This window comes from Gallus gallus, chromosome 17, assembly GCF_016699485.2.
Source record: "Gallus gallus isolate bGalGal1 chromosome 17, bGalGal1.mat.broiler.GRCg7b, whole genome shotgun sequence".
NCBI classification, from domain to species: Eukaryota; Metazoa; Chordata; class Aves; order Galliformes; family Phasianidae; genus Gallus; species Gallus gallus.
Window position 1 is genome coordinate 6,767,943 of NC_052548.1, and position 13,081 is coordinate 6,781,023.

The window sequence follows — 13,081 nt, forward strand, 5'->3', positions numbered from 1 at the left end:
CTGGGTGGGGAGGGATGGATCGGGGGGTCTGGGCATTGCGCTGGGATCTCAACTGGTTTAAGTATTTCTAACAGCCAGATTTCTTTCTAGCTTTCATTTCTAGCCAAATTTCTGGCTCTCTCTCCCCCCAGACTGCCCTGTCCGTGCTGAGTCCCCTTCCCCCCAGTATCATCTCCAGGGCCCTATCTGCTTTCTCAGCTCCTCCCAGGACCAGCAGGCTTCTGCAGAGCTGAAAAGCCAGACCTGCAGAGATTAATTAAAATAAGAGCAATGAAGTTGGAGCTGAGAGCTGCAGTGATGGATGCTGGTGAAACACTTGCCCAGAGACCAACATGCTCCGGGCGTTCAGTGGTGTTTTTCTCCTGCTGAAGAGCTGTGCAATAGTTACACACGCGGTGTAAAGGAACCTGCTGCTGCCATCTGGGTGCAGGTGCCCTGTGAGGATGCTCTGTCCCCGTTGGGATTTGAACCTCCAAGCTGCCAGTGCTTGTTTGTCATGGTTTGCTTCCCTGGGCTGCAAGAGGGTTTTATTTGCTTTAAATCCCAAACCTAAAGATGCGTATTAATAGCACCGCAATGTATAGCCTTTGTGGCCAGCACACGCCAGGGGTTACGTAAAACACAGATTAATGGGAATCAGTGAAATAGGGGAGCACATGGAGGGAATGACTTGGGAGGCAGGAAGGAGGGAGCTGGCAAAATTAAATGAACCCCCCCAGCGTGGCTAAGCTGCCCTGTCCCAAGCAGATACACAGGTTTAGAAAGGCTGCGGGTTGTCCAGAATCCCTTCCCACTCCTACTGCTCTGTGATAGGTGGAAGAGAGGTTCCCAAGGACACGAGGGATGCTACAGCAACTCCAAGCTTTGTAGCAGGTGCAGGGCAGGAGGGAACAAGGGAAAACAACAGGTTTGGGGCACTCTGCCCGTGGGAGCACAGGATCGATGGGAGGATGCCTGTGGCTGGGAGGAAGGCAGCTGGGCTCCAACCATCAATCACGTCCCACCGGGAAGGGCTTGTCGGGCTGTGGGATTCCTGGTGGCATTCCTTTTTTCAAAGCCTCCTGTAATAACAGTGGCCGTTGCTCCGTTTCCTTTCTAGATAACCTTTTTCCTGCTGCCCAACATGCTTATCTGCTGCAGACAGACTGGCAAGATGAACAGGAAAGCTGATACCTTATCTCTCCCTCTCAAGGAGCTTATTTAAGTGCTGGAATGCGTCGAAATGGTAAATGATTGTTACAATCCAAGTGAGGTACATGGACCTACAGACAGGCCCTGCTGGGAGGCAGCACCCATTTAGGAAGGAGACCCACAAGACTACAAGATTTGAGGGCTTTTCCATCTTTTATCTATCTAAAGACATCTCCTGAAGTGCAAAACAGTTGTTTAAAACCAAAGGTATGTGCTCCTTGTCAGCCCGTGGGTTGACACAGTGGGCTGCTCCCGGCTGCATGTGGTTGCTTGGTCCCTCTGATATGGCTTATCTGTGTTTGTCTGCTCAGCACTGAGCGAGGGGCACGGCGAGGGTTAATGCCATATCTGCATAGCACCACGCTGCTCCTGCTTGCCCCTCCATCCAGGCTCAGAGCAGGAAGCAGTACGATGCTGACACGTCCATAAAGGTAGATAGACTGGAGAGCTATCGGGCTAATTGGAATGAGCTGGGCTTAGCTGCTCAGGCAGCCCAGCACCACAGAACGAGACCTCTCCGGGGATGCAGAATGCAGCAGAGCCACAGCACTTCACCTCTTTCAGCCGCTGCAAGTGGCAGCGACAGCAATAGCAATTGCAGGCGCCGGGGGCTGAGCGCTGTGACAGCAGAAGGGACAGGGAAAGCCCGTGCTGTCAGTGTGATGTCCCCAGCAGCTGCTGCGGAGGGGTGCGACGGGGTATTTTGGTCCGGTCCTGGGTGGAAAAAGAGACGGTGATGCCGGGTGCCAGGAGCACTGCTGGGGCAGGGCTTGGGCTCAGGTTGCTCCCGCTGCTCCAGGCACACAGCAGCCTCTGGAGAAACTGCACCTCGGCAATACACACAGCTGCCACGGGCTGCTGCATCGGAAAGTTAATCAGTTCCACATCACTGACCGCTTTTCCATTGCGAAGCAGAAGGAACTGCCATCCCAGAGCAGAGCTCAGCCTGCCCACGTTGCAGGGCTGAGGGCTTCAGCAGAAGCACAGGTGACATTGTGGCAGCCAGGATGAGACAAGGCTCTTTCTGGGACATCTGACCTCTAACCTGCAGCTTTTATCCCCTGCAAAAATCTTTCAATTAGACAGAGTGATGTGCGTGTCTGCAAGATCTTCCGTGTTCTCCTTGTGCTTTGTAATGTCCCTGGCTCCATCCCTTTGGATGGCAGCAGGACAGCAGCCCCATCACAGCCTATTTGGGGGCTGAAGAGAGGACCCTACAGGGAAGCAGGACTGCAGGCAAAGGCCATGGTGCTCATTTGTTTCCCTACAATGTGATCCAATTATATTGACAGGCAGTAGGGCTCCAGTTGCCACTTCCTGCTGTAGTTCCTGGGGCTGAGCGATGAGTTGGTGATCCAAACACATCCCAGCAGCTGTATGCCCCTCTCTTGGGGTGCCCTGGACCATCAGGATGGGGCTGGGCAGCCCTGCAGGCAGCGTGACGCCTGAGAGCACCCAGCTCCGACATCAGCCCCCACCTGGCTTCCCAGTTGTCCCTGTCAATGTAGAAAGTAGGAATTGGGGGGGAATGCATCTGAGCCGCTTGGTGCCTCTATCTTGTGATCCTGAAACCCAAGAGCCCCCCCTGACTCAGCAGGTTATTAATAACCCCCTGGCTGTGCTCCTGCTGCAGTGCCTGCCAGTCCTGGCATTACCCGTCTGCTCCACGGCCAGGCAAGATGTGTGCCTGGGGCAAGGTCAGGGGCTCCTTCCCACCCCATCCCCACCCACAGGGCTGGGCAGAAGGCATGTGAGGGCTCTGGGCAGCCTCTGAGGCCGCTCACGCCTCCTGCCAGCACAGGAGAAGCTCCCAGTGCTGCTGAAATCAGCCTTGTTGCACCTCTGTCCCAGGACCTCTGTTTCCTTTTACCTAAAGCCAGCCCAGTGCAGGCTTCAGAGGAGGTGAGTTGGGTTTCTTGGACCAGAGCATCCTACTTGCCCAACCAGGGCTGGGGTACACTGGGGTCCCCACACTACTGCAGATTCCAGCTGTACTTGATCCCTATGGCCAGTTGGGTACACTGGAGTCTGCATCTCTGCTGGACTGCTTTGGTCCTCCTTTGCCCACACTTGCCAGGGCTGTGAGGATGAAGCAGAGGAAGCTCAGGGGCCCTTAGGGGCCCTACAGGTAGGTATGAGACCCCAGGGGAAAGAATGGCACAGCGATATCCCGGTGATGATACAGACTGGGTTCGGGCTATTCCAGCTGGAAAGTGAGCCAGGCAGTAATTCCCATGCCTGGTGCTCATTAGCCAGATTAATTAGCACTCCCTGGGCAGGTTTTAATTAGCCAAGTGCTGTCTTCAGGCCTAGAGCAGCCCTGGCTGCAGCTGGAGCATCACTTCCTTTCCTTTTTCTCTTCCTTCCCTCCTGCTCTGCTCCTGGACCATTGCAGCTGCTGGGATCTTTCTCCGTAACACTCCAATGGAAGCCTTGAGGTTTTTGCTCTTGTCACCATAATTTTTTGGGATACTATTCCTGGCACTAGGAGCAGCATCCCAAACTGCTCTGATCTCCCCCTGCTCAGGCTGTGTCCTTCCTGGCCCAGTGGCTCGTGGCAGAGCTGGGATCTTTCCTGAGCCCTCGAGGAACTCCCAGAGCCCCGCCGGGAGGAGCAGCTCCATCCATGGCTTATCCTCTTCCCGGCCTCATCCCTCCCCCCTATCCCTGACCCTTCTCCTTTGCTCTCCTCTTAAGCCCAGCGTACAAACTAGTCCCTGTCCTTGCTGTGGACCAGAACTGGAGAAGGGGACAGCACAAATTTCCCCACCAGCCCTTTCCCTGCTGTTCTTTCACCCCTCCCTCCTCTCTCATTTCATTTGGTCTTTAAGATCCCATCCAACCTAAGCCGTTCTACGATTTCCGCCTTCCCGGGGCTCTCCGTCTCCTTCCCCATCCCCTCCAGCTTCCTCAGCCCCGTTCCCACCTCCCCGTGTCCCCTCACCCCAACGACGAGCCGTGGGCTCGCAGGGGACGGGTTTGTCGCTCCCTCTAGTGGGGACGCAGCAGGATGTCGCCGGGCTGCGGGGACGAGGGAAGGGCCCCGCGAGTGGGTCAAACCCACGCTTGGTTGTTCCCCCACCGGCGTAATGCCCCACGTTCCATGCAGGAATCCCAAAGGATTCCCCGTCGGGAGGTCCCGGTCTCTCCAAGTTGCATCTTCTCGGGTTGAGCTGCCTCTTCCCTGGCAGGGATGCTCAGCTCCCACTGAGGTATTTAGGGATCGTGTTAATAATTAAAGGACAGAGTGAACTCGCAGGGGACTTCGTGAGCTCTCGTCAGGCTGAAGGGACAAATGTAGTCGGGAGAAAAATGGTTCACTAAAGCGTAGTGGCATTTCATAAATCCTCCATGGGGGAAAAAAAAAAGGAATGCTGCAGCTCTGGAGGTGTTCCAAACAGTGACTTTTTCCTGGGGGCTCTGGAGGTGAATCCCACAGCCTCCGTTAATCACAAGTTATCACTTCAGCCTCAGCTTGTGCCGGATGCATGCGCTGGCCGGGCTGTGCTGATCCCATTGTAGATCAGAGCTGTGCTTTCAGGGCCTGCTTGCTTACAGCGTTTCTAACAGAATCACTCATTCTCATTAGCTTCATCACGTTCAGAGGCAGCTGTTAGTTCCCTTTGGCAGGGGGAAGCGAGATATTTTTGAGCTGTGAAAGAACAGCTGTCTTGCAGCACATGGAGCAGGGGGATTGGGTGGCTGGGATGGAAAGTTGGAGCTGTGAACCCAAACACCTCCCTGAACTTGTATTCCTACCACATCTGTAGTTGTTTGTAGGGTTTGAAGGTTGGCAACAAAATTATGTGCGAGTTTAAGTCTCAATTGAGTATTAGGCATTGCAAATCACAGAATATCCCAAGTTGGAAGGAACCCATTTGGATTGTCAGGTCCAGCTCTTCAAAATACTTTTCATAAATTTGGGGCAGCTGGGTTTTCATCTGTCCATGTGCTCAGTTTCTGGGAGCTTCGAGCCTCTTTGTCCATGCAGGTCTGGTGGACAACTCCAGCCTGAAGTATTGGGCTGTTTGTCCTCGAAGTTGATTGTGGTTTTCATGATGGAAGTGAATGAAATAGCATTTTCTAAAGAGAGGGGGTTTGTTGTTTAAGCATCTGCATTGGTTCTCCAGAGGTTTGGCTCTAGTGCTGCTTGGGACAATTGCTAATCTTCAATTTAGAGCAAAATAAAGCCCATATATTGACCTAATCCAGTGGCCGGCTTATGAATTGCTGTAGAAGTCAGGTTGGTCTAACACAGTCACACGTATTTCTTGCACTTTGAGATGCACTCTCTAGGATCCTATGCCAAATAATTGGATTCTGAGATTTCCTCCCTTCTCCAGACCCTATAATAAAGGGAGATTTGGAAGATATTGTTTATGCACCCACGGCTGTGGGAAGGCTTCCCAGTGGATGTAGTAAAAAGGAGTTTCAGCTTTTAGGTCTGGATAAAGAGCAGCCTTGTTAGCCTCCAGACAGCATAGCTGAAGGGAAAATCACCCAGCCAGGAGGAACAGAAGCTGTAGCTTTCTTTGTTTTTCAGACACATCCAGGGAGAAGCTGAAGCGATGGCTGATGAAGTGCCTCCAAAATACGTGCAGTACCAGGCAACTGGTGTTTGGTTCTCATTGCAGGCAATGCTCAGCACTAAAGGCAGCTGAAAGCAATCCACTTCTCCTTGGAAGAATAATTTCTTCCCTTTAATCAGCCTTGTTTTAAATGATTTCCTTTTTTAGTACCTTCAGTGGTCATTTGGGTTTGTCTTTCGGGCAGCCAGCATTTGCTCAGTAAGGATGGTGTAGGTCTGCAGACTTTAAAAGGATAAGCAATAGTCTGGCAAATGAAAACACTTTGATGGCATCTTGTTTGTATACAGAACCTGCCATTCACAGGGGCCACAAAGAAAAGGAACAGCCTTATTGGATCCAGCAGCTAGAAGGAGCAACAGCTGCTTGGATCTGCTCCTGCCTGGGAGAACTAGGAGAAAAAACAGCAAACCAGATGGGCTGGGAGCTTCAGCCCATGGGACAGGAGTCAGTGGGTCCATCCTGCCCTGGCACTGAGAATGGAAAGAGAATAGGAACCGGATGAACTCAGCTGATGCTGTGGAGGGAAAGAAATGAATATACTCTGCAAACCAGCTCTGAAAGCAGTGCTACTGGAATTGTGTTGCAAGACCCCAGGTACCTAATCAGCTGCACAGAGAGTCCCTGCCACGAGTCGGTGTTAATGAGCACTGTGTTGCAATTGTTGCTTCCCCTGAACATACTTAACCCAGTTTGGAGGAAAAATCAAGATTCCTCAATTTTCTTACTCTTCTCCCATTCCCTATCTTTCATACTGTGAGCTTAGAGAGGTGAGAGGCTCCAGCTTCCTATCTCATTGGAACACCATTTGTTTTTTCCTCTTAAAAACAGTTTTATGAAACCATCTACGTTGATATTAAGCCTTAAATAAAAGGGGGAAATTAATCTTTTATAACTGCAACTGAAGGTACCCTTATTTTGTTTGATGCAGCATCACAAGTGGGATTGCAGGGACCTGTCTGAGCCACTCGTGTCTTCTCTTCTGCCTCATCTATTTGACAGTTTAACTCTACTCGTGTTCTTCCTGACAGAGTTTGAGTCCTAAGCCCTGCTCACTCAGTTGTAGGCCTGGATTTCCCTGTAGCAGTCTCAGATGAGCTGTTGAAGTCAGTGCAGGCATGAAGCATGGCTTGATTTAGACACAACTGAATTTGAAATGGATTTTTGTGCTTCAAGGCATAAAGCAGCCCCTACCTTATGAGATTATAAAGCATGTTCTTCTGTGGGTAGGGTACTCCACAACTGCACACCTTGTTTCTTTTGCAGCAGCTGATGTTGGCTGCTGTTTGAGGTGGATGAGAAACAGGAAGGACCACCACCTGACCCCATGAGGCAAATGCATGCTTTGTGTGCTCTGAACGGCCTCTGGATGGCGTCCAGAGCAGGACTGTTTTGCTTTTTCCAAAGGAACTGTGATGTTTTGTGAATGACCATAAGGAGAGTAAAGGCCTGTTCTGTGCTGCAGGCTGCCATTTACAGCTGAGCAAAGTGATAGCAGAATGGCATAAGAGCATTTAGCCTTCAGTCTGCTCTGCTGTAAACCAGCCTGAATGATGCAAGCCACAGCTGAGGATTTATAGATGTAGAGCAAATGTTTGAAGAAAAAGCAGAATATAATAGCAACTCAATTAATTTTAGGAAGCCTTAGAGTGCAAGACATTTGTGTAGATACAAATCCTATATCAGGGTTGTAAGCCCTCTGCAGTGGTTATTTTCTATTTGACAGGATTCTTAATTAGTGGAAGAATGAAGCACACAGCAGGGTTCCTGCATGCACTTGTAATTAATCCTGGGAAGAGGAAGCAGGGGGTTGAATTTGACTCTCATGTCCAGGGGAAATTCGCTCAGCTCTCTGGAAGAGGTCAAAAGTCAGAGCGGGCAGCAGAACGGGTCCTGCACTGAGCTGTGCACTGAGCTTCAAGCTGGCAAAACCTGTTCATCAATTTCTGCCTAGACCTCCTCTCACTGACCCCATCCTACTCACTGCCATCTGTTGTGGGTCTAATCCCACCAGCGAAACCGGTTCTGATTTATACACAGGCAGGTGAAAAGTGCTGCAGGACATTTCTAGAATGGCACAGGAATTTGTCACTTCATGACAAGGTTTTGTGGCATCCCCACAAACCAGGCTGTGTCGGAGACACTCTTTTCTGTGATGGGAACAGGTGGTGGCTTTTCACTGTTTAGACTGTACAAAGAAGCCCAGTCTCAGTGCAGTCCTGAGCCATGCGACTGGACAAAGCTCCATGGCATTGCCTCAGCGTGCTGCTGGGCAGAGCTGGAGAAGCCACCAGTTTGCAGGAGCTGCAGTGTACACACATGATAATGAATGTGGAATTGTCTTTCATTTGCTTACTGCGTCCTTTTGATCTCCACAACAGGTTGCATTAGCGTTTTCTTTAATTGGCACATCAATTCCCTTGGCCTTGGATCGTTGCCTTGGAGATACACTGGAGACCTTGGGAGAACTGCTTATTACAGCAGCAGGTGTGCATAGTGCTGACCTGGACAAGTCTGTGAGTCACCTGCCAGTGGCTTGGGTTGTAGGTGGCTGCATGAGTCATGGAAAGCGAGGGGATCCCACGGTGCCCAGCTTCTGAAGGGCAACACTAATAATGCTGTTGGGTGTTTGCTGTTATGGCTCATCAGTACTGCGTGGTGGGAGGTCAGCAGTGCCAGGAAGGAGGATGGGCTCCTCTGTCTCTAAGGAGAGAAGGTAGAGGGCATTGATAAGCCCAGAGAGAAAGAATGTGATGGGGAAGGTGAGAAGAGACGCCAGAGGGGAAGAGACAGTGTGATATTTTGACAGAGAGAGAGAGGGGGATCCAAGAGCCAGGCATTGGGTTTCATGCATCTCTGGGTAGCTCAGTGCCTGGCAACTTCAGTAGCTGTGCAGATGAACCGTAGGAACAACACATATGGTCCAGAAAACAGTTCCTGCATTTCTTCCCTCTGTATCACTCTCAGTGTGTTTGAGATCAGACACCTGTCATGAGCAGCACATGGGATCACAGGTAAGCCAAAGGGTGTACTTGCAAGAGGTCAGTTCCTCTGGGCAAGAGCCCAGGCATTTATTCCACATATATATATTTGTATATCCACACACACACGTGTGTATAACACGTATTTACGGGAGTGATGCAGTATTCCTTCATGATTTTTGCAGGCTTGGTTGTCACCGCAATGACATCACCAAGATGGTTCAAACTGAGCAGAATTTTGAAGCCTTAGTGCCACCTTTGAGGCAAACCAGGGGAATGTATCACGATCTATGCAGAGATCCAGACAATGTTACATAAGCCTAGATTTTAAGGATTTATGCTGAGTTTTCTCCAACCAAAAACACCCTAAAAGGGCTTGCTTGTCATTTTTAAAAATGGATGGATATTTCCTGTAAATCCATGGCTGGTGCATCACAACACGCAATGGGTAGAAAGGAATATAACCAGGGGAGGTTCAGGTTGGATATTAGGGAAAAATTCTTCTCAGAAAGAGCAGTCAGGCATTGGCAGAGCTGCCCAGGGAGGTGGTAGAGTCACTGTCCCTGGAGGTGTTCAGGAGCTGTGGAGACGTGGCACTGAGGGATGTGTCAGTGGAAACAGCAGGCATGAATTGGGGTTGGACTTGGGGACCTCAGAGACCATTTCCAGCCTTAGCGATTCTATGAGTCTAAGAGTGTCAGGGGACAGGGATGGAAAAATAAAGGGGGGAATGGTTTGTCCTTACATGTGAGACAACAGCTGCCAACATTTAAGATGGCCATTTAGGATGGAGAACTGCACTTCACAGCAACTTCTACAGCATTTTCAGTGCAAACCTCTTGCCAGGGATGCTGCTCACACTGTGTTGACCTCAAGTTCTGCTCAGGGCTGAGGAGGGACTGTTGGCCTGACGAGGCAGCTTGTATTTTATGGCTGGGTAGAGTTCTCTTCCAGAGCAGGAGTGCCTGTCTTGCTCTACTGAGTTCGTTTTCATCATCACTAAGCGAAGAAATCAGTATTTCTGGAGTGAAATCTTCCCAACGGGCGCTTCTTCCATGAAGGAGGAGCACCAGGCCAACTTCCCCAATGTCTGCAGACGGAAAAGGCTCTGCTGGGACAGAAATCCCAATGGCCATCACCCTGCTGCTTCCTCACCAAGGAGACACCTCCAGGGATGGAGACCCCACCACCCCCTGGGCAGCCTGTGCCAGTGCATTGCTGCTCTTTTGGAGAAGAAATGTTCCCCAATATCCCACTTCTGGCACAACGTGAGGCCATCACCGCTCATCCTATTGCTGTTCCCTGTGAGCAGAGGCCGACCCCACCTCACCACAACCTCCCTTCAGGGACCGCAGGGAGCGATGAGGTCTCCCCAGAGCCTCTTCTCCACGCTGAACCATCCCAGCGCCCTCAGCCGCTCCCACAGCGCTGTGCTCAGACCCGCACAGCTCCGCTGCCCATCTCTGGACACGCTCCGGGGCCTCAATGCCGTCTTTGCAGTGAGGGACCCAGCACTGAGCACAGCACTGCAGAGGGAAAATCTGCTCCCATGCTCGCTGACACTACCGATACAAATGCAGTCACCTCGGCAGCATGGGCAGCTCCAGCTCAAGGCTGACGGAGCGGGGCAAACACTTCAGCACCGCACGCAGCTGTGGAGCCTGCGTGTGCCACCTGCTGGGCAGGGGCCGGCGCTGGGTGACCTCACAGCCCCCTGCTCTCACGATGGCCCCGTGTGGGAGCCGCCCTGCTAGCTTTGGGGGACCATCTCCCCCGGGGCTGTGCGGAGTCGGGGGCGGAGAGTGGGCCGGAGGCGGCCGCCGGGCTGCAGCTCGGCCCCTTTCTCTCCTCCTCCTCCGCCATCTTGGGTCGGCCCTCAGCCGCCGCTCCGGCGGAGCTCTGCAGGCGGCGCTGTGAGGAGGGCGGCGGCGGCGGCGCGGTTCCCTCCCGCGCGGGATTGACAGGCCGGGCCGGGGGAGGAGGTGGAGGAGGAGGGAGAGGAGGGAGCGGCAGCGAGAACCCGTATCGCCCCGCATCCCGCCGCGCAATCCGCCGCCATCCGCCGCGTCCCGCGCCCATCGCCGCTCGGCACCCGGCTCCTCAGGCGCTCCCGGCTCCCAGCCACCCCCGCAGGTGGGTATCGGGGGCCGGCGGCGGCGGCGGCCGCGGATATTCGGGGCGGTGAGTGGGACCGGGGGGGGGGTGGAGGAGAGGAGGAGGAGGAGAAGGAGGGAGGGGAGGGTGAGGGAAGGTGGGACGAGGCAGCTCTAAAATGGAGCCGGGGCCCGGCGGCTGCGGCACCCCGAGCTTGGGGCCTGCTCCCCTCCCCGGGGCCGCCTCATTGTCCCCGAGCCGCCCCCGCCGTGAGGCCCGGGGCTGCGGGGCCTGCCCGGGCCGCGGGGCTGCCTAGGCCGCGGGGCTGGGGGCTGGCCGGGCTGGGGGCGGCCGTGAGGATGGCGGCTTGTTTGCTTCACCGCCGTCTCGAGTGTGACACAAAGATATTTTTGTCGCGCTGCTGTGTGCGTCTCGACAAAACAAGGAGGGGGAGGCTGCGATGGGGGGGCGTCCAGAAGGCTCTCGGTTGTTTTGTTGTGGTGCGGGAGCCTGCTAAAGGGTTACTGGGAGAGCTGAAATGCCGCCTGGTGAGAGGGGGGGAGGGGGTTTCACCGGGGAGAGAGTTCGTGCTGGTGCTCGGGGAGTTGCGGGTGGGTTTGTAAAGGTGCTCTGGCTGCTGGAAGGAGTTCGTCGTGGCTGGGTTCTGGGGAGCGTGGCTGCTGCAGGCTGTGGGGTGGCTCTGAGGTGGGCCCTGGGCGCGTTCAGCGCCGTGCGGGGTTTGTTCAGCAGCCGTGGCTGTGAGCGAGCACAATTTGTGTGAATACCAACAACCCCTCCGTCTGTGGAATCAAACCTGGCCGGGTTTGGGTGAGTGGGGAGTTCTGGGTTTCCTTAGGAAAGTTGCTTTGATTTGCTCTGCGGGGTTTTTGTTGTTGTTGGTTTTGTCCTCTGAACGTCAGAAGGGCTTGGATGGTCTTCTCAGGGTGGGCTTATCGAACATTTGTGTCTTTGTCACTGGCGTTTGGGGTGATAACGTGATAAAGAAATGCTCAGGACATCAGAAATTCTGTTTCTAGGAATAGGTAGTGAGTGCAAGCAGGTTGCAGTTTTGCATCATCAGCTGAAGCCAGCCCAGAGGGAAGGCATCCCACCCGTTTCAGGACTGAATCAAGGTTTATATGGAACGTTTTGGCTTGCCTTAGCCCTTGCCTTGTTAAAATACCTGTCCGTATTCTTCACCTTAATTGAAATACTGCGAGTGTGCCTCGGTTCAGTCAGGAGTTCACCCAGGATCCTTCAGATCCTTGTGGGTCCATGGGTGATGCTGCTTCTTTCAGGGCTGCGGTCAAAGAGGTTCTTCCTAGCTAGCAGAATCTATTTTGGGGGCACGATAAACAAGACCTCTCCCATATGACCTCTTGGAAACGGCGTAGCGCTTTCTTTTTATAGTTAAAAAGTTCAGATTAAAAATCATACTGATAGAATCACAAATGCTGCTTGAGATTGGTGTTCTTAATTACTTGGTTCCCCAAATCGATTACATTCCTCAGTCCAAATACATCTGCTGGTAGCTGTATGTTGGTTTTGTGCTTAATTGGATACACGCGTGGAATATAACTTGATTCCTTTCTTATTTATAGTCACTTTCACTGGTCTGGTTTTCTGCATGTCTTTAGTAGGCAACACGTCTTAGGATGTTTCCAGTGTTCACTGATAAGGAAATCTGCCTGCAGGACTTGGACATCTTTCCTCTTTAAAATAAGAAAATAGTAAGCATAGACATTTATAGAGGTTTCCAAAGCTGGCATTATATGGTGCTCGCCACATACTATACATGGAATTTTTCTTTATTTTTAGTTTATAAGAACTATTTTTTTTCAGGGGAGGAGCCTAATTTTTTTTTTCTGAATTCAGAGCCGTTTTTCTTTGGTCACACAGTATGTGTTTTGATAAACTGGTGGCTTTTTTTTCTATTTTTGTATGTGCATGAGAGCTAAAAAATGAAACGTGGCCAACCTAGCTGAAGTGGGAACAGTAAGCAAGCAGCCCATACAAATGCTGGAAAGTAGAGGTAGGATGTAAAAATGTCTTGGTTTTAATAAATATGAGTAATGTTTCTAAAGATTCTTAATAAAAGGTTTTAACTTCTACAGTGACATTTTAATAAAACCCTCTATTAAAGCTTTCTGTAGTGCCTAACTTCAAAGGCTCATTTACTCCAACAGCCTCCTCTTAAAGGGAGGAATGGCGTTGTGTTTTGTTTGAGCC

At 52.0% G+C, this 13,081-nt stretch overlaps 1 protein-coding gene across 16 annotated transcripts in view; it reads left to right on the plus strand.

Moving 5' to 3' along the window:
• Positions 1-2,990: 2,990 nt before the first annotated feature.
• Positions 2,991-13,081, plus strand: part of PRRC2B (proline rich coiled-coil 2B) — a 55,486-nt gene continuing 45,395 nt past the window's right edge. For 10 of the 16 annotated variants that reach the window (XR_005840542.2, XM_025141504.3, XM_025141510.3 and 7 more), the window contains exon 1: positions 10,740-10,891. The gene's annotated coding sequence lies outside the window, so the exon portion shown is untranslated. Of the gene's footprint in view, positions 3,094-10,739; positions 10,940-11,323; positions 11,681-13,081 lie in introns of those variants that run through there. The other 6 variants (XM_025141506.3, XM_025141507.3, XM_040649369.2 and 3 more) reach the window with 4 other exon arrangements.